At 46.9% G+C, this 20,834-nt stretch overlaps 2 pseudogenes; both read right to left on the bottom strand.

The window, feature by feature from the left end:
• Positions 1-7,145: 7,145 nt before the first annotated feature.
• LOC117097423 lies at positions 7,146-8,980 on the bottom strand (annotated as a pseudogene).
• LOC117097422 lies at positions 8,884-10,889 on the bottom strand (annotated as a pseudogene).
• Positions 10,890-20,834: the final 9,945 nt, after the last annotated feature.

The raw sequence follows: 20,834 nt of genomic DNA, 5'->3' as shown, positions 1-20,834 counted from the left end.
CTGGGCTCGAGCAATCCTCCTGCCTCAGCCTCCTGAGTAGCTGGGACTATACAGGTGCATGCCACCAAGACCAGCTAATTAAAAAAAAATTTTTTTTTTTTAGATACAGGGTCTTGCTATGCTGCCCAGGCTAGTCTCAAACTCCTGGGCTCAAGTGATCCTCCCACCTTGGCCTCCCAAAATGAAGGGGTGGCCTGCCCCTCCACATCTGTGGGCGTTTCTCTTTAGGTGGAACGAGAGATTGAGAAAAGAAATGAGACACAGAGACAAAGTATAGGGAAAGAAAAAGTGGGCCCAGGGGACCGGCGCTCAGCATACAGAGGAGTCACTCAGGCACCTGTCTCTGAGTTCCCTTAGTATTTATTGATAATTATCCTTACCATCTTAAAGACAAAGGAGTGGCAGGATAATAGGATCATTGTAGGGAGAAAATCAGCAGTAAGACATATGAACAAAGATCCCTGTGACATGAATAAGTTTAAAGAAAAATGCTGTGCCTCGATATGCATATGCAAACATCTCCATAAACCTTTTAGCAGCATTGCGCCAGCAAGTCCCACCTTTTGCCCTAAGGCAGTTTTCTCCTATCTCAGTAAACAGAGCACACAATCGGGATGACACCGAGATGTCCCATGGCCCAGGGACGGGCAGGAGACAAACGCTTTTCTCTTACTTGAGATTAAGAGAATGGTGATGACTTTTTTGTTTTTTTGAGACGGAGTCTTGCTCTGTCGCCTGGGCTAGAGTGCAGTGGCCAGATCTCAGTTCACTGCAAGCTCCACCTCCCGGGTTCCCGCCATTCTCCTGCCTCAGCCTCCCGAGTAGCTGGGACTACAGGCGTCCGCCACCACGCCCGGCTAGTTTTTTTTGTATTTTTAGTAGAGACGGGGTTTCATCATGTTAGCCAGGATGGTCTCGATCTCCTGACCTCGTGATCCGCCCGTCTCGGCCTCCCAAAGTGCTGGGATTACAGGCTTGAGCCACCGCGCCCGGCCGGTGATGACTTTTAACCAGCAAGCTGCCTTCAGGCACTTGTTTAAGTTCACCCTGCACAGCCCAAAATCCTTTAAACCTTGAGGCACCACAGCACATGTCTCTTGCAAGGACAAGGTTGGGGGTAGGGTCACAGATTAACAGCATCTCAAATACAGAACAAAATGGAATCTCTTATGTCTGCTTCCTTCTATATAGACACAGTAACAGGCTGATCTCTCTTTTCCCCACACCAAAATGCTGAGACTCTAGGCATGAGCTACTGTGCACAGCTGAAATGCCCCTCTGAAGCACATGGGGCCTGGCTTCTTGGCCTCATTTTCCAGATAAGTGACTGAATCTCAGAGAAGAAAAGGGACTGGCCAAGGCCACCCAGGAGGGTGAGACCATCTCTCCTCTTTCCTCTTGTGCCCTTTCCTACAATCCCTTCTCCAGACCACATGCGAAGTGAGCTTGTTGTCTAGCAGTAACTGGATCCCGTAGATGCCTGCTCAAAACCTTCTAGAGGCTTCCCTGTCCACACAGTTGAATCTCAGTTCCACATGGCCTGGCCCTGGCGACTTCTTCCCCACTCTCAGCCCCTGCCACTCTCTCTTCCTCGCCCAGGCCACACTGCCCACCGTCCTTTGGGGCTGTTCTTGGAATGCACCCAACTTGACTTGGGGACTATGCCCTCACCATCCCCCTTGCCTGGTATGCCCTCCACACACCTTGGGGACTATGCCCTCACCATCCCCCTTGCTTGGCATGCCCTCCAAGTGCCCTGGCATGCTCGTCACCTGGCCAGCTCTTCCATGTCCTTCAGGTGGCAGCTCAGAGGTCATTTTCTGGAGGAGCTGTGGTCGGTGCCACACTAGGATCTTATCACACTCACTCTCTGGCAAACACCTGGGACTCTGCCTGGGGGCTGTCTCTGTCTTCCACAGGCCTCAAGACCCAGCAGTCGAGGCCAAAGGTCTGGAGTGGTGAAGCCCCCAGATGCTGCACCCAACCAATGGCTTTCAGGAGCTGATGTAGCCCCATTCATCCAACACATCACTCCATCAAGTTCCTTCCCATCTTCATCTGGAAGTATGCAGATGACTTGCTTGTTGACTGTGTGTTTCCCCAACTCGAATGTGAGCTTCTTGAAAACAGGTTCATGATCACCCTCTTCCCCCAGTCCATGTCCCCAGCCCCAGGACAGCTGCTGACCCATAGCAGGTCCCCATAGCAGGTCCTCTGCACATAATTGATGAATGAGTGAATGAGTGGGTGAATGAATGAATGAGTGGGTGAAGGAATGAGTCAATGAACCCCAATCCAGCGTTTCTTCTCCACTCCTCCTGAGCGCCCACTGGAGCTAGAAAACAAAAATCTACCTTCTACTATCTCCTGGCTCAGCCCCATCCCCAAGGAGAGGCTCACATCCTGGCTCCACCTTGAATCCCCTGAGAGTTTTTTTTTTTTTTTTAATTTTTGTTTTTGTTTTTACAAGACCCACACCCAGCCTCAACCCTGAACTCTGAATGAATTCATCTGGCAGGGGGACCCAGGCAGCAGCATTCTTAAAAACCTGCCCAGGAGATGCTAATGTGCAGCCAGGGTGGAGAAGCACTGGTTTAGAAGTTGGGAGGTAAGGGAGGACCCAGATACAATCCAAGGTTCTAGGGTGGCCAACTCTGCTAGTTTCCCCAGAACAGGGGGGTTCTCAGGAGGCAGGCTCTGCAGTGGTAAAACTGGGATAGTTCAAGCAAACCAGGATGAGTGGGTCACTCTACGTGTTCCCCATGCCACCTGGATAGCAGATCCAACCAGCCACACCCCTGCCCTGGTGACTTCTAGAGGTTCAAGTCCCTTGAGATCCCTGCTGCCTTGAGGAGAGGACCATGAATCTTGCTCTAGACCTGGAACATCAGAGGAGGGGAAAGGGCCACAGATGGACAGCATGGGGGTGAGATTGGAACCAGGGCTCAGGCAATTGATGCTGCTGAAGATCAGGCCATCCCTCCTCCTTTCGTCACCCCCACTCCATTCCAGGCAGGTGTGATTCTAACAGAGGGAGCCGGGCATTCCATGTGGCTTGTGGGCAGTGCCTATTCATTGTGAGAGTCTTTTGGGATCAGGCTGGATTTGTTTCCGCTTCATTATCCCCTACCCAGGCCTGGCACATATTAGGTGCTCAGTAAACAGAGGCACAATACTAAAGGCATGCAAACAATTGATCACCATGTCAGCTGGGAACAACCAAGCTTTTTCACCCGCTTTCCTCGCTGCACACACTCAGTGCCCGCTAGAGTGTCAGACACAACGGAGATGCTCAATGCCTGTTTGTTGACTGAACAAAAGAAAACATTGACAGCTTTTCCAAACAGGCTTCTGTCTCACTCCAGCCTCTTGCCCATTACTCTGTTGGGGATTTGGGGATCTTTTGCTCACACCCCTTGGTCTCGGTATTCATCCAACCACATGAATAAAATTAAATTTTTATCTGTTCTGTTATGTAGGGCAAAACTACCAGCTGACTCTAATATCTTCTTACATCAGATGAGGATTTTTGGCTGGCTTATGGTCCTATCAGCTAAAGATCACCTTTCTTGGCCTCCCCTGCAGTGAGTCATGTAAAGTAAAGCTAATAAAGTAAGTTGTGCCACTTTGGGGTTATACTTTTCCCTCCGATAGAATGCAGTTGTGATGGTAGGAGTTGGAGCAGCCATGTTGAATCATGAGGTGGGAGCCATGAATAAAGATGCGGAAACCATGCAAGAGAGGGAAGCTGAAACCCTGCACTACAGAGCCTCCTTATCTGTTCTGAATGGCTGATATTTGGACTGTTACCCAAGAAAGAAATACACTTGTCTCTCATTTGCCTTTGTCCCAGCAGCCATACCTACGTCTTACCTTATTTTGAATCACGGAAAAAATGGGTAGATGGATATTTGTCCACTGTGATGCTGTGTTTGAGACCATTTGGCTTAAGACATTGGCTCCACAACTCATGCATGGGGAAGCCCCTTAAAGAGATAAAGCACTCATCCATGGTACAGAGGAGCAGAAACTAGGCATGAAGAGAGGCTCTCAGGACTGCCAGGTGGGAAAAGGGTGCTATGGCTTGGATCTTTGTTCCCTACAAACCTCATGTTGAAATTTGATCCCCGTGTTGGAGGTGGGGACAAAGGGGAGGTGTTTAGGGCATGGGGCATGGGGATGGATCTCTCCCTCCCATGGGGTGAGGTCTCGTTCTATTAGTTCCCAAGAGAGCTGGTTGTTAAAAAGAGCCTGGCACCTGCCCCCACTCTTGCTTCTTTTCTGTCCATGTGATTTCTGCACACACAGGGCTCCTCTACACCTCCCACCACAAGTGAAAGCAGCCTGAGGCCCTCACTGGATGCCCAGTCTTGAACTTCCAGCCAGCAGAATCACGAGCCAAATAAACCTCTTTTTTTTTTGTAAATTACCCAGCCTCAGCTATTCCTGTACAGCAACATGAAGTGGACCGAGACAAAGGGACTTCAGTATTAAGATACTAAGCATAAACAATGGCAGTTTCCATAGGTGCCCCAATCTAAGAGTTACATGGGCAGACATCCCAAAACACAAGTGCTACTTTGCACTGTGCTGCTTCTCCCAGGCCCCAGAGAGGTTAAGCAACTTGACCAAGGTCCCACTGGTAAGTGGCAGAGCTAAGACTTAAGTCCGGCTGTGATATGATTTGGATCTGTGTCCCACCCAAATCTCATGTTGAATTGTAATCCCCAATGTTGGACGTGGGGCTTGGTGGGAGGTGATTGGATCGGGGGGCAGTTTCTCATGAATGGGTGCTCATGAACAGCATCCCCTGGGTGCTGTTCTTCTGATAGTGAGTGAGTGAGTGAGTGAGTGAGTTATTGTGAGATCTGGCTGTTTAAAAGTGTGTGGCACCTCCCCCCTTCGGAGCAACAGGAACTCTCATTCATTGTTGGTGGGGATGCAATAATGGTGAAGTCACTCTGGAAGACAGCTTGGCAGTTTGTAACAAAATAAACATACTCCTACCATACAACCCAGGAATCAGGCCCGTTGGCATTTACCCAAATGAGCTAAAAACTCATGTCCACACAAAAGCCTACACATGGATGTTTATAGCAGCTTTATGCATGATTGCCAGAACTTGGAAGCAGCCAAGATGTCCTTCAGCAGGGGAATAGATAAAAACTGAGTACATCCAGACAATGGAATATTATTCAGTGCTAAAAAGAAATCAGCTATCAAGCCGTGAAAACACATGGAGGAAACTTACGTGCCTGTTAGTAAGTGAAAGAAGCCAACCTGAAAAGGCTATACTCTCTGTGATTCCAACTCCATAACATTCTGGAAAAACTGTGGAGACAGCAAAAAGATCAGTTGCCAGGGGTTGAGGGGAGACAGGAATAAACAGGTGGAGCACAGGGGATTTTTAGAGCAGTGCAACTTCTGTATGGCACAGCAATGGTAGATTCATGTCATTACCCTTTGGCCCAGCCTCACAGAATGTACCTCGAGTACATGCATCCACCCTAATGTAAACCGTGGGCTTGGGGTGATGATGTGTCAATATAGATTCATCATCTGTAACAAATGTTCCACTCTGGAGAGGGATGTTGAGAATGGGACAAGCTGTGTATGTTTTGGGGGAGGGCGTACAAGGGAAGCCTCTATCTTCTGTTCAATTTTGCTGTGAACCTAAAACTACTCTAAAAAGTAAAATCTATTTTTTAAAAATCTGAGGTTTTGGATTGAGGAGTGAGGACGTATAGGGCTGTCTCCAGGCCTTTAGGATGGTCCTGGCTTCTGCTCCCACAGCTCATGAGGGATATCCCACTGGTGTACAGGAGAACCAGGAGAGGCTTACAGCAGATTTGGAGTCAGGGAGCCTGGGCTCATCTGCTTCTGAGGGGCCGCCTGGAGCGCTCAGTGGTTCAGGAGCAGTGGTCCCTGACTGGCATGAGGTTGGCATAAGCCTTCTCTGGGATATACTCAGAGCTTGGCATGTTGAAGTTGAAAATCATTCTTAGAATTTCTCAGCCAGGCGCGGTAACTCACACCTGTAATCCCAGCACTTTGGGAGGCTGAAGTGGGTGGATCCCAGCCCCGGTTTCTCAGCTGAGGCACTGCTGACATTTTGGGTTCCATAACTCTATGTTGTGAAATTCTGTCCTGTGCACTGTAGGATTCAGCATCACTGGTCTCTACCCACTAGATGCCAGACACACCTTCCCTCCCTGTTGTGACAGCCCAGAATGTCTCTAGATATGGCCAAATGCCCCATTGAGAACACTGCTCTCATCACATTCTCTTTGTACTTTCCAGATAGGGAAAACTGAGGCCTGCAGGGGCCAGGGCTTACCCAGGATTTCAAAGCACCTGAGAGCTGCCCAGGCAAGGTGGAGTTGGGGCTGCCCTGCCCATACTCTTTGGCACTCAAAAATCCAGCACATGTGACTCTGCACCTGTGGGCTCCATCCACCCAAGCCAGGGTGAGAAGGAGGCAGTGAATGCCCCAGGAGCATTCCCCCACAGTGATGGTCAGGGTGGAGGATAAATGCCCCCTCTCCCTCGCCCCGAAGTGGGATTGAGCCTCAGTTGTTCATCACCTGTTCTAACTTCCTTCCCTTCCTGGACCCCTCCCCAAATAAACTATTCCTACCCATATCCTTATCTCAGGATCTGTTTCTAGGGAGCCCAAGGATTGCATTGGATCTTGCCTGTACTTCCCGCCTTCCAGATTCTCTGCACTAGATTATGAGCTGGAGTCTTTCTGAGCCTGGGAAGCCAACAGACTGTCTATGTTTGTCTGGTGGCTGGAGGCCACTGGTAGGCACCGGTGCAGCCCTGTGGGTGGGGCCATCTGTCCAGCATTCATTCAGATTGGTCTGGTGTTCTTTGTAATGCTAATGCCCTGCTGAATTTCTTTCTTTCTTTCTTTTTTCTTTTTTTTTCACCAAAATGATTTTTATTTCCAGTGTTTAACTGGATATGCACACAGGCATGACACAGGTTTGGATTCATTAAGTCCCCAGGCAGAATTATATTCTTCTTGATAAAGAAGCCAGTTCCATCCAGGATCCACTAGCTACACACCTATGTTACAACATTTATACCAAATCTGGTATCTGAAGAAAAGATACACATTTAATACGTTCATTTAAGTTACGTATTTTACAGAAAGATTAAAAATTCAAGTCACACAAAACTCAAAATCTGTGTTAAAAGCTTGAATATAAAACTCAGATCCACCTGGAATGACTAAAGAATGGAAGTTCTGTATCCACCCGTGTTAAAACTGGTAAATGTAATGAAATTTGTTACTGATAAAACGCATTCATTTATTCAATGTAAGTTATCTAATTTTAACAATATGGCACTCTAAAAACCAGATGTATTTTTATGATGAAGCACTTTTGTTTGTGATGAAACCAAAAGAACAAATTTGCTGCACACTAATGCCAGTGATTTTCTTCAGTGACTTGGGGTATATGCTATGTAGTAAGTTGCAATAAATGCTTTGCTCATTTGTACACAACTATCCGATATATTTTAAAATACGTATATATATGTTCTTCTGGCTGTAGTAATCCACTGTAAAGCTATTTCACCGTGCAAAATGATGAAACCAGCCCCAATGAAGGCTGCATAATAACAATTCTGGTACAAGAAAATATTGACAGCACTTGGAATGTGCAGCAGTAGCTTTTTACTTGCTAGAGTGGACATACCCCCAGTTTAAAGACAGGGATGAAATTGTGATTTATTGCCTGGGGTTTCGGACAGTTTATGAGGTTGGGCATTCGCTGCAGAATTAGCATTTTTGCTCACGTTCTGGAAGCTTTCTCCGTTCACTTGGTCAGGTGACTGTGGTGGTATGGAAAGAAGGGGCCTGTTTGTTGAAGCTAAGGTACTGGAAGAATCGCCTGTGTCGCACTGAAAGGCCAAAGGTGTGTCAGTGGTGGCTGTTTCTCAGGTGCTTGGGTTCTCCCTCTGGGGAGCTCCACTTTCTCCTCTGCTAAGATCAGAAGTACTAGTGCGTAGGCGTTTCCCGGCCAGCCAGTCTGAGATGGAAAGGTCCTGGGCTGAGCATTTTGGTTTGAACCCGTTCACAGCTGAAAGTTCAGATTCTCTCTCCCCGCTCTGCTCATGCACTTTCCAAAAATTCAAAACGCTGATTTCAGTAGCATCTCTGTGCCCTCCTAGAGTACGTCTGCGCCAGATGCTTTTCCTTTTAGCAGTCTCAGCATTCGCTTTGTGATTCCCTACTCCAAACATGTCATGGCCAGGGGCTCTGGGTCTCAGTTTGAACCGATCTACTATTTTCGTTTTCCATGTGGGTTCCTGTTTTCGGATTCGCCTCTGGTGGGGGTCAGTAAACTCCCTCTTGGCTTACCATCAAACACTTTAGTTAATGAAAGTGTTTCTTTCTCGTTCTTGGCATCTCCTAGACTTCCACTGTCTGACCTGAACCTAGCTGATTTTTCCTGGACAGAGTATCACATGCGATGAGTTTATAGGAACTGAAGAGCTGTCTCCGGCTATCTAAACTTGGTGTTAAACTTCCCTCTGTGCAACTTACTTCACTTCCTTCAGAATTTCTCCAGCTGCTCTTAGTCACTTTCTGCAGTTTTCCTCAGAAAAGCCTCTCTGAAGTCAAAGCTGTGGGGAAAACGGGAAACTCGCTCTCACTGTCGGTTTCCACAGGCCGCCCTTCGCTGATGAATTTCCTTCTCTCAGCGTCTGCCTGGTCCCTGTTGCTCTCTGCCATGGACTGCATCTCAGGGCTCAGTCGACTGGAGTCCAGGCTAGTCAAGTATGTAGCAGACGATGTGGTGGAAAAATCTGAGGTAATGGTGCTGACGTTGGCCAAAAACTCACTATGTTTCGTTTCTATGCCCTGCTGAATATCTTTTTTTCTTTTTTTTTTTTTTTCACCAAAATGATTTTTATTTCCAGTGTTTAACTGGATATGCACACAGGCATGACACAGGTTTGGATTCATTAAGTCCCCAGGCAGAATTATATTCTTCTTGATAAAGAAGCCAGTTCCATCCAGGATCCACTAGCTACACACCTATGTTACAACATTTATACCAAATCTGGTATCTGAAGAAAAGATACACATTTAATACGTTCATTTAAGTTACGTATTTTACAGAAAGATTAAAAATTCAAGTCACACAAAACTCAAAATCTGTGTTAAAAGCTTGAATATAAAACTCAGATCCACCTGGAATGACTAAAGAATGGAAGTTCTGTATCCACCCGTGTTAAAACTGGTAAATGTAATGAAATTTGTTACTGATAAAACGCATTCATTTATTCAATGTAAGTTATCTAATTTTAACAATATGGCACTCTAAAAACCAGATGTATTTTTATGATGAAGCACTTTTGTTTGTGATGAAACCAAAAGAACAAATTTGCTGCACACTAATGCCAGTGATTTTCTTCAGTGACTTGGGGTATATGCTATGTAGTAAGTTGCAATAAATGCTTTGCTCATTTGTACACAACTATCCGATATATTTTAAAATACGTATATATATGTTCTTCTGGCTGTAGTAATCCACTGTAAAGCTATTTCACCGTGCAAAATGATGAAACCAGCCCCAATGAAGGCTGCATAATAACAATTCTGGTACAAGAAAATATTGACAGCACTTGGAATGTGCAGCAGTAGCTTTTTACTTGCTAGAGTGGACATACCCCCAGTTTAAAGACAGGGATGAAATTGTGATTTATTGCCTGGGGTTTCGGACAGTTTATGAGGTTGGGCATTCGCTGCAGAATTAGCATTTTTGCTCACGTTCTGGAAGCTTTCTCCGTTCACTTGGTCAGGTGACTGTGGTGGTATGGAAAGAAGGGGCCTGTTTGTTGAAGCTAAGGTACTGGAAGAATCGCCTGTGTCGCACTGAAAGGCCAAAGGTGTGTCAGTGGTGGCTGTTTCTCAGGTGCTTGGGTTCTCCCTCTGGGGAGCTCCACTTTCTCCTCTGCTAAGATCAGAAGTACTAGTGCGTAGGCGTTTCCCGGCCAGCCAGTCTGAGATGGAAAGGTCCTGGGCTGAGCATTTTGGTTTGAACCCGTTCACAGCTGAAAGTTCAGATTCTCTCTCCCCGCTCTGCTCATGCACTTTCCAAAAATTCAAAACGCTGATTTCAGTAGCATCTCTGTGCCCTCCTAGAGTACGTCTGCGCCAGATGCTTTTCCTTTTAGCAGTCTCAGCATTCGCTTTGTGATTCCCTACTCCAAACATGTCATGGCCAGGGGCTCTGGGTCTCAGTTTGAACCGATCTACTATTTTCGTTTTCCATGTGGGTTCCTGTTTTCGGATTCGCCTCTGGTGGGGGTCAGTAAACTCCCTCTTGGCTTACCATCAAACACTTTAGTTAATGAAAGTGTTTCTTTCTCGTTCTTGGCATCTCCTAGACTTCCACTGTCTGACCTGAACCTAGCTGATTTTTCCTGGACAGAGTATCACATGCGATGAGTTTATAGGAACTGAAGAGCTGTCTCCGGCTATCTAAACTTGGTGTTAAACTTCCCTCTGTGCAACTTACTTCACTTCCTTCAGAATTTCTCCGGCTGCTCTTAGTCACTTTCTGCAGTTTTCCTCAGAAAAGCCTCTCTGAAGTCAAAGCTGTGGGGAAAACGGGAAACTCGCTCTCACTGTCGGTTTCCACAGGCCGCCCTTCGCTGATGAATTTCCTTCTCTCAGCGTCTGCCTGGTCCCTGTTGCTCTCTGCCATGGACTGCATCTCAGGGCTCAGTCGACTGGAGTCCAGGCTAGTCAAGTATGTAGCAGACGATGTGGTGGAAAAATCTGAGGTAATGGTGCTGACGTTGGCCAAAAACTCACTATGTTTCGTTTCTATGCCCTGCTGAATATCTTTTTTTCTTTTTTTTCTTTTTTTTGAGACGGAGTCTCGCTCAGTCGCCCAGGCTGGAGGGCAGTGGCGCGATCTCGGCTCACTGCAAGCTCTGCCTCCCGAGTTCACACCATTCTCCTGCCTCAGCCTCCTGAGTAGCTGGGATTACAGGCACCGGCCACCACGCCTGGCTAATATTTTGTATTTTTAGTAGAGACGGGGTTTCACCGTGTTCTCGATCACCTGACCTCGTGATCCACCCGCCTCGGCCTCCCAAAGTGTTGAGATTACAGGCGTGAGCCACCGCGCCCAACCTGAATTTCTTATAACAGTTTTATTGAGGTGTAATTCTCATACCATACAACTCATCCATTAGCGAGACTCCGTCTCAAAAAAAAAAAAAAGAGTGTACAATTCAATGGCTTTTTTCTTTCTTTCTTTCTTTCTTTGGAGACAGAGTCTCACTCTATCACCCAGGCTGGAGTGCAGTGGTGCAATCTCGGCTCACTACAACCTCTGCCTCCTGAGTTCGAGCAATTCTCCCACCTTGCCTCTGAGTAACTGGACCACCATGTCTGCTAACTTTTGGAATTTGTTTGTAGTGATGAGGTCTCCCTTTGTCGTCCAGACTGGTCTCGAACTCTTGGACTCAAGTGATCATTTCACCTCAGCCTCCCAAAGTGCTGGGATTACAGCTGTGAGCCACTGTGGCCAGCCATTGGCTTGTAGTATATAAACGAAGTTGTCCATGCTTCACCACAGTCAATTTTAGAGCATCTTTCTTTTTTTCTTTTTCTTTTTAGAGAGAGAGGGTCTCACTTTGTTGCCCAGGCTACAGTGCAGTGGTGTGATCGCAGCTCACTGCAGCCTCCAACTCCTGGGCTCCTGCCTCAGCCTCCTGAGTAGCTGGGACTGCAGGAGTGCACCACCATGCCCAGCTACTTTTATATTTGTAGAGATGGGGGTCTCACTATATTGCCCAGGCTGATCTCCAACTCCTGGTCTCAAGTGATCCTCCTGCCTCGGCCTCCCAAAGCACTGGGATTAGAGGTGTGAGTCAGCATGCCCAGCTCCATTTGTACCTTTTGAGAAACTGGCAGTCTATTTTCCAAAGTTTCACTCTGTCAAAAAAAAAAAAAACATTTTTAAACAATAGCATAACATACATAAAGTGCAAAATCATAAATGTACAATTTAATGCCTTTTCACAAACTGAACACCCCTGGAGATCCAGCATCCAGACCAAGAAATAGGATGTTTGCAACCCTCAGAAGCCCCGTGGGGCTCAGTCCCTTCCAGCCACTCCCCCGCCAGAGGAGCCATTGTCCTGCCTCCTAATAGTACAGTTTCTGTTTCCTTCCTGGATTTTAAATATTCTCCAGGTCAGGCACAGTGCCTTACAGCTGTAATCCCAGCACTTTGGGAGGCCAAAGTGGGAAGATTGCTCGAGCCCATGAGTTTGAAACCAGCGTGGGCAATAGAGTGAGACCTTGTCTCTATAAAAAAATTGAAAAATTAGCTGGCTTTGGTGGTGCATGTATATAGTCCCAGCTACTTGGGAGGCTGAGAAGGGAGGCTCACTTGAGCCCAGGAGTTCGAGGCTATAGTGAACTATGATTATGCCACTACACTAACAGCCTAGGTGACTAAGTGAGACGCTGTCTCTAAAAATAAATACCATAATAAATATATACATATAATAAATAAAAATCTAATAAATGAGTAAATGAGTATTCTCCACTCCTGGTGAGGAGTGGAGCCTGGCAGGAGGGCCAGGCTGAGGAATGTCAGAAGAGAAAGCTTACTCTCAGATCCTAGAAGGAGGGAGGCGCCCCAGCAAAGCGTAGGGGCTGGGGCCTCTGGGGCTTCAGCCTGTGGGGCTTCCTCCTCACAGCCCCTTGTGCCTTCCCACCTGCTGGGAGTTTTAGGGGGTTTCCGGAGGTTGCAGAACTAGGAAAACATTTTCTAGAGTCCTTAACTTTGGTGTGACCACAGGCAGCCTGAAACCGAAAGCCAGGCCTTGGGACTGGGCGGCCGCTTCCCTTGGCTGGGATTCAGGCACAGGCCAGACACACAAGAGGCCTTCAGAGTCATCCTGCCGGCCATGTGACCCAACAGGCAGGGTCACGCATGTCTTTGTCTGACATCAGAACTCACCTGGAGAGCCCCTGTGTCTTAGGTGTGTCCTGAGACCTAAGCTGGAAGTTCAGAGCACATTGCCCAGAAGAAGTGAGACCTTTTCAGAATGTTTTTTATTTGGAAACAGGGTCTTGCTCTGTCACCCAGGCTAGAGTGCAGTGGCGCAATCTTGGCTCACTGCAGGCTTGACCTCCTGGGCTCAAGCAATCCTTCCACTTCTCAGTCCCACCAGTAGCTGGGACTACGGGTGTGCACCACCACATGCGGCTAATTTTGTATTTTTTGTAGAGATGGGGTTTTGCTGAGTTTCCCAGGGTGGTCTCAAACTCCTGGCCTCAAGTGATCTGTCCACCTCAGCCTCCTAAAGTGCTGGGATTATAGGCATGAGCCATCGCACCTGGCCTTGAAATACTTTTTTTTTTTTTTTTTTGAGACGGAGTCTTGCTCTGCCGCCCAGGCTGGAGTGCAGTAGCCGGATCTCAGCTCACTGCAAGCTCCGCCTCCCGGGTTTACGCCATTCTCCTGCCTCAGCCTCCCGAGTAGCTGGGACTACAGGCGCCCGCCTCGTCGCCCGGCTATTTTTTTTTTCTATTTTTTAGTAGAGACGGCGGTTTCACCGTATTAGCCAGGATGGTCTCGATCTGCTGACCTCGTGATCCGCCCGTCTCGGCCTCCCAAGTACAGTCATGACAAGACTCTTGCTGATGCCACGAGAAGCCCGAAGCAGGATGTGCTGGCTAGCTTCTGTTGCCTCCAGAGTGGTTCCTCTGCCTTCTCTTCACTTCCACACCTGCCGCCTGCACAGGTGCTGACCATAAGAGCCCCAATCAACAGGCAGCTGCAGCGCCCACCACCCACAGGCTCCCATTGGCCAGTGAGGGCCCAGACAGGAGATTGGAAGGGAGGAGAATGAGCACGCTGTTTTTATACCTCTGGCTCTGTTCATCAAAGATAAACAGAGCCCACCACTAGTTAATGCCCTGAAGATTTCATTTAGTAAAATCATTGCAACAGGGAAGTGGGACCAGCATGAACCGAACCCAATTTCCCCAAAATAAAATGTGGAGACTGGTTATTTTTTTGAAACAGGGTCTCTCTGTCGCCCATGTTGAAGTGTAGTCGCACGATCATAGCTCACTGCAGCCTCGACCTCTCAGGCTCAAGTGATCCTCAGCTACCAGAATAGCTGGGACTACAGACGCACACCTCCATGTCTACTAATTTTTAGAATTTTTTTTGTAGAGATGAGGTCTTTCTGTGTTGCCCAGGCTGGTCTTGAACTCCTGGACTCAAGCCATCCTCTCACCTTGGCCTCCCAAAGTGCTGGGACTACAGGTGTGAGCCACCACCCCTGGGCGCCCCTGCCTCCATCTTCACGTGGCCTTCTCCTCTCTCTCCTGTGTCTCAAATCTCCCTCTACTTTCCTTATAGGGACACGAGTCATTGGATTTTGACCCGTGTCAAACCTAAATCAAGGATGACCTCATCTTGAGATCCTTAATGAAATCTGCAAAGATCCTATTTCGAATTAAGTTTGCTCATATATGGAGAGTTAGGACTTGAACATATCTTTTTTTTTTTGGTAGAAATGAGGGCTCTTTATGTTGCCCAGGTGGGTCTTGAACTCCTGGGCTCAAGCCACCCTCCCACCTCAGCCTTTCAAACTTCTGGAATTACAGGCGTGAGCCACTGTACCTGGCCACGGACATATCTTTTTTAGGGACACAATTTAACTCACTGCATTCTAGCTGCCTCCCTTTTTTCCCATCATTCTGCTTTCTATATACGGCAACAGAAGCCTGGGTAGGTATGCAAGATTGGTCGGGCCTCTACGAATGAGTATCCAGACAACTGACTAAAAGAGTTTAGGGATTCTCTGAAAAGAGAAGCGAGAAGACAGAAGGGAAGAAGGCATCAAAGAAATAAAGCCAGAAATTTTCCTGGAACGGAAGAATACAGAGCAGTAGATGAATGGTGGTTCTTTCAATATCTTGTTCAGATGAGTGGATGGGAAGCCACCCTGATGATAACGCGTTTGGCAGTCACGTGGGATGGAAGATTGAAAGTGGTTCTTAGCCTTTCCACAAGTAGCCTCTTAGTAAGTATAAATTCATAAACCATCAGGAGAAGTGAGGCAATGTCGATGAGTAAAGCAGGCATGTGCAAGGCAATATGGAGGAGTGGAAATTGTGTCCAACAATGGACACAATCCGTGATGCAAAAGGATATTCCCTTTGCACGAGTCTGCTCAGCCTACCATATTAAAGTACCATGGACTGGGTGGCTTCAGCAATAAAAATGTTATTTTCTGGCTGAGCGCAGTGGCTTGTGCCTGTAATCCAGCACTTTGGAAGGCTGAAGCAGGAGGATCACTTGAGGCCAGGAGTTCAAGACTAGCCTGGGCAACATAGCACAACCTCCATCTCTATTTTATTTTTTTTGAGACAGAGGCTTACTCTATTGCCCAGGCTGGAGTGCAGTAGGGCGATCTCACCTCACTGCAACTCCCACCTTCTGGGTTCAAGAGATTCTCCTGCCTCAGCCTCCCAAGTAGCTGACACTACAGGCACCTGCCACCAAGCCCGGCTATTTTTGTATTTTTAGTAGAGACAGGGTTTCACTAAGTGGCCAGGATGGACTCTGTCTCTTGACCTCATGATCTGCCCGCTTTGACCTCCCAAAGTGCTGGGATTACAGGCACGAGCCACCGTGCCTGGCCCCTAATGACCTCATTTTAACCATTCTCCTCATTGAAGAGTTGGTCTCCAAATACAGTCACATTCTGAGGTGCCAGGTTTTAGGACTTCGTATGAATAGGGATGGGGGACTCAATTCAGCCCCTAACACCCTCTGTGAAGACATTTCCCTTCACATTAAGAATAATTCGTGTTGAGCTTGGGCAACATAGCAAGACCCCATCTCTACAAAAAATATTTTAAAAATTAGCTGGGTGTGGTGGTACACACCTGTAGTTCCAGCTACTCAGGAAGCAGCAGGACCGTTTGAGCCCAGGAGTTCGAAACTGCAGTGAGCTATAATCATGCCACTGCACTCCAGCCTGGATGATGGAGTGAGACCCTGTCCCTAATAAATAAATAAATAAAAATACTTCTTTTTGCATGCCAACCACACTTGTCTACTCCCCCACCCCAGCACTGACACACACACACACACACAGAATGGCAGTTTGTAGGCTCCTAGCAACACGTTCGTTGACTGAAGAATGGTGGGCAATGGATGAGGCTGGTTCCCGGATGGGTGGAATCTGGCTTTGCAAGAGTTTGGGGAATCTCTGTTCCCTGCACAGTTCAAATTTGGAGAAGCAGATTAATGTATTTACTTGGAAAAGAGAACTTACCCCTGTGGTTTCTCCATCTTGGGAGGAAGTTCCATGAATAAACAACCAACTTGCTTCTGAAAGACCTTCTACCCAAATACTTTGAATACTTAGAATGACCCCCTACATGATGCCTGAGTTGGGGACAGAATTTCCAGAGCTGGGTCGGCTTAAGGCAGCCGCTCACCCCACTCGCCTTTCTTGGGTCTTCCTTGGGGTCTGAAGATGATCATGGTGCACATTGTTACCCTCTCTGGAAGGGGCAGCTCCCTATAATTCATTGAGGGTCTGCTGAATGCAGAATCTTTTGGTGGTAGGAGAGAGTGGGAAAGAGAAGGCATGTGAGTTTGTGGTAGGCTGGAAGGTGAACCCTGGCTTAGCCCTTGAATTCTTTTTTTTTTTTGAGATGGAGTCTCGCTCTGTTGCCCAGGCTGGAGCGCAGTGGCACGATCTTGGCTCACTGCAAGTTCCACCTCCCGGGTTCATGCCATTCTCCTGCCTCAGCCTCCCGAGTAGCTGGGACTACAGGCACCCGCCACCATGCCCGGCTAATTTTTTTGTAATTTTTAGTGGAGACGGGGGTTTCATTGTGTTAGCCAGGATGGTCTCGATCTCTTGACCTCATGATCCGCCCGCCTCGGCCTCCCAACGTGCTGGGATTACAGGCGTGAGCCACCGCGCCCCGCCAGCCCTTGAATTCTAACAATGGTTTTTGCCATTTTGTACTGTGAAATCATGAACAAGTGACTTTGCCACTCTGAGTCTCAGTTTTCCTGTCTGCAAAATGAGGATGTGCCTGCCCACACTGTGGGATGTACCTTACCCATACTGCAGAATTGCTGGGCAATTCAAGTGTGAAATCCTACATGAATATGCTTGCAAAAGTCACAAAGGCCTGAGAAGCAGAGTATTGTCATTGTTATTGGGTGTAACCAGAAATAGGAGAATGATTCAAAATTCACATGTGAGATGAATGCCGTTGGACATAAAGTGGAATGTTAGAAATGGAATCTCTGAAGGATGTGGGGAAGTAGAACAGAAAGGCAGGAAATGTGGCTTGATTTCCTGCTGGCTGCTGTGAGTTGCACAAATTGCTCTAGTCTGTGTGCTTTGGGTTCCTCGTAATAAAATGGAGATCAAAACATCTAACTTGCCAGGTCATTTCCAGATAATAGTAGTAATAAATTGGCCAGGTGTAGTGGCTTGCGCCTATAATCCCAGCATTTTGGGATTGAACTTGAGCCCAGGGGCTTGAGACCAGACCAGACAACATAGTAAGACCTCATCTGTACCAAAAATGCAAAAATTATTCAGGCATGGTGGCATGTGCCTGTAGTCCCAGCTACTTGGGAGGCTGAGGTGGGAGGATCACTTAAGCCCAGGAGGTGGAGGCTGCAGTAAGGGGAGATCACACTACTGTATTCCAGCCTGGGCGACAGAGTGAGACTCTGCCTCAAAAAAAAAAGTAATAAATACTAATGTGTAGTGGACACTTACTCTGTGCTAAGCACTGGTGTTTCATAGACCATGTCTCCTTTAGGTGCCACAGAAACCGTAAGAAGTGGGAGTTTATTTCTACTTCCATTTCACAGATACGGGCTCACAGAAGTCAACTAACTTGCCCAAGGTCACGCAGTTTTTGAGGGGCTCCCCAATATGTGCTATTTGATCTGCGAAAACTCTTTGCAAGATGTCAAGTTTCCAGTGAAGCTTCAATGTTGTCAGCAACTGCAAATGCTGGGGACAAGGAGTATACAGAACTGGTGAGCAGTGGGTGGATTAATCTGAGAAGCCTTCCTGGAAGAAGCAGATGTAAAGTCAGGTTGTGAAGTGGATTAGGATTATTGAGTTCCTGGAGGAGGTCTGGAACGGTGACTGACATGTGTAAGTCAAGGGCATACAGATGGGATTTAAAGATATGGGGCTGGATGGATTGTCTAAGCAGCAAATGTGGCTAGAAAAGAGGAGGAGGCTGGGCGTGGTGGCTCACACCTGTAATCTCAGCATCCTTCAATACCCAGCCCAAATATTACTTAGTGGAAGGTTTCACTCACCTTCCTGCAGAACTGGTTATTGTGTCCTTTGCTTTATAATACCTTGGCAGGAGATTTTTTATCTTCAAGGATCATTAGTGCCAGAGAAAGTCAGGTAAAAGGAAATCTAGTCAGAATGGGACTAAAATTTCATAGTAAATATTGAGGGGAAAATGGATTTAATTATTTGATTGAGACTCTACCTTAAAAATGAAACTAAATGAAACTAAAATTTGTAGACACTATTCTGTCTTTAGCTAATGAAATTATAATTGCAATACTGTACTAATTTTTAGAATGAACAGAGTATGAAGCCAGGACTGATGTATATTTTTTCTTTTAGGCATAATTTTCTGATAAAAAATTTGTTGGGACACATAATATGACATCGTTTTCTGCAAGTTTCACGCCATGATCACACAGAAAGGAAGTCATTTTTACAAAAACGTTTGAAAGTACTACTGGTTTACCAACGGGTCTTTCTTTGTCTTTTCATAATGAAATTATCTGTTTTAAGCACCTGTCCAGTCTTCTTGTCAATTTCCTCTTTCTCAGTTGTTTCTTAGCCTAGCTCTACCACATGCTCATTTGTTGATATCTTTGTGGGTGCTCTGAATAGCTCTCCAGCGTCATTTACATTGACTTCAGGAAATTCTGTAACTTGGCAAGGATGGCAGTTTCACTTTGCAAATGATCACGTACACTCAGAGACAGACGGACTGAAAGAGGGTGTTGATATGAGGGAAAGGTAATAGTTAAAAATAGGTGTCTATCTTTGTATATATGCATATCTATTCAAGAGAAGATCTATCTTGAATGTGCTCTTGATAAGACTTCAAAGGAAAGAAAAAAAATGCACTGTGACCTGGAAACTTTGATCTTAGCTTACTAAATGCAATTTGCCTGCATGGAGTATTTAGTCTGTCTTTTAAAACTTCAGAGCAGGCCAGGCGCAGTGGCTCACGCCTGTAATCCCAGGACTTTGGAAGGCCGAGGAAGGAGGATCACTGAGATGTTAGGATTACCGGTGTGAGACACCATACCTGGCCCAGATTTACCTTTAACTAATAAGACTGTAAGCTGCATAAGACCAGCAATTTTCTTTCTTTTTTTTTTTTTTTTTGTTCATGATTGTTTTCCCTGTTTCTGTTAGTGTCCCACTGGGGTTGATTCATTTATTCAATAAATGAATGAGTTTGTTAGATGGCTACTACATACCAGGCCCAGTCTAACACATGATGAACATCATTTCCCAGATGAGGAAACTAAGACATAGCGCTCTAAGAGGGCATGTTCAAGCTTATATGTAATAAAGCAGGGATTCAAATCCATTTATACTAACCACATGGCCACTTGTGGTGGCTGACACCTGTAATTGCAGCACTTTGGGAGGTTGAGGTGGGTGGATCACATGAGGCCAGGAGTTTGAGACCAGCCTGGCCAACATGGTGAAACCCTGTCTCTACTAAAAATACAAAAATTAGCCAACCGTGATGGTGCATGCCTGTAATCCCAGCTACTCAGGAGGCTGAGGCAGGAGAATCGCTTGAACCTGGAGGCGGAGGTTGTAGTGAGCTGAGATCATGCCACTGCACTTCAGCCTGGGTGACAGATCAAGACTCTGTCTCAGAAAAAAAAAAAAAGAATAATGATAGAGGTGGCAGGAATGGTGGTGGTGATGACGGTGGTGGTGATGATGGAGGTGGTAATGATGGTGGTGGTGATTATGGAGGTGGTGGTGATGATGAAGGTGGTGATGATGGTGGTGGTGGTGATGGAGGTGGTGATGATGGTGCTGATGATGGTGATGGTGATGATGAAGGTGGTGATGATGGTTTTGGTGATGATAGTAGTGATGATGATGATGGTGATGGTAATGACAGAGGTGGTGGTGATGATGGTGGTGATGACAGAGGTGATGATGATGGAGGTGGTGATGAAGGTGGTGGTGATGAGAGAAGTGGTGATGAAGGTGGTAGTGATGATGGAGGTGTGATGATGGTAGTGGTGATGATGATGGTGGTGATGACAGAGGTGGTGATGATGGAGGTGGTGATGATGGAGGTGGTGATGATGGTGGTGGTGATGATGGAGGTGTGAAGACGGTAGTGGTGATGATGATGGTGGTGGTGACAGAGGTGGTAATGATGGTGGTGGTGATGGTAGTGGTGATGGTGGTGGTGATGATAGTGGTGGTGATGATGGTGGTGATGATGGTGGTGGTGATGGTAGTGGTGATGATCGTGGTGGTGATGACGGAGGTGATGGTGATAGTGGTGGTGATGAGAGTGGTGGCGATGATGGTGGTGGTGATGACAGTGTTGGTGATGATGGTGGTGGTGATGATGGTGGTGATGACGGAGGTGGTGGTGATAGTGGTGGTGATGATAGTGGTGGTGATGATGGTGGTGGTGATGATGTGGTGGTGATGATAGTGGTGGTGATGGTAGTGGTGATGATCATGGTGGTGATGACGGA

The sequence above is a fragment of the Trachypithecus francoisi genome, unplaced genomic scaffold (genome assembly GCF_009764315.1).
Source record: "Trachypithecus francoisi isolate TF-2019V2 unplaced genomic scaffold, Tfra_2.0 Lachesis_group15, whole genome shotgun sequence".
Lineage (NCBI taxonomy): Eukaryota > Metazoa > Chordata > Mammalia > Primates > Cercopithecidae > Trachypithecus > Trachypithecus francoisi.
The sequence above is the reverse complement of the archived record's forward strand: the minus strand, read 5'-3'. Positions and strand labels throughout refer to the sequence as shown.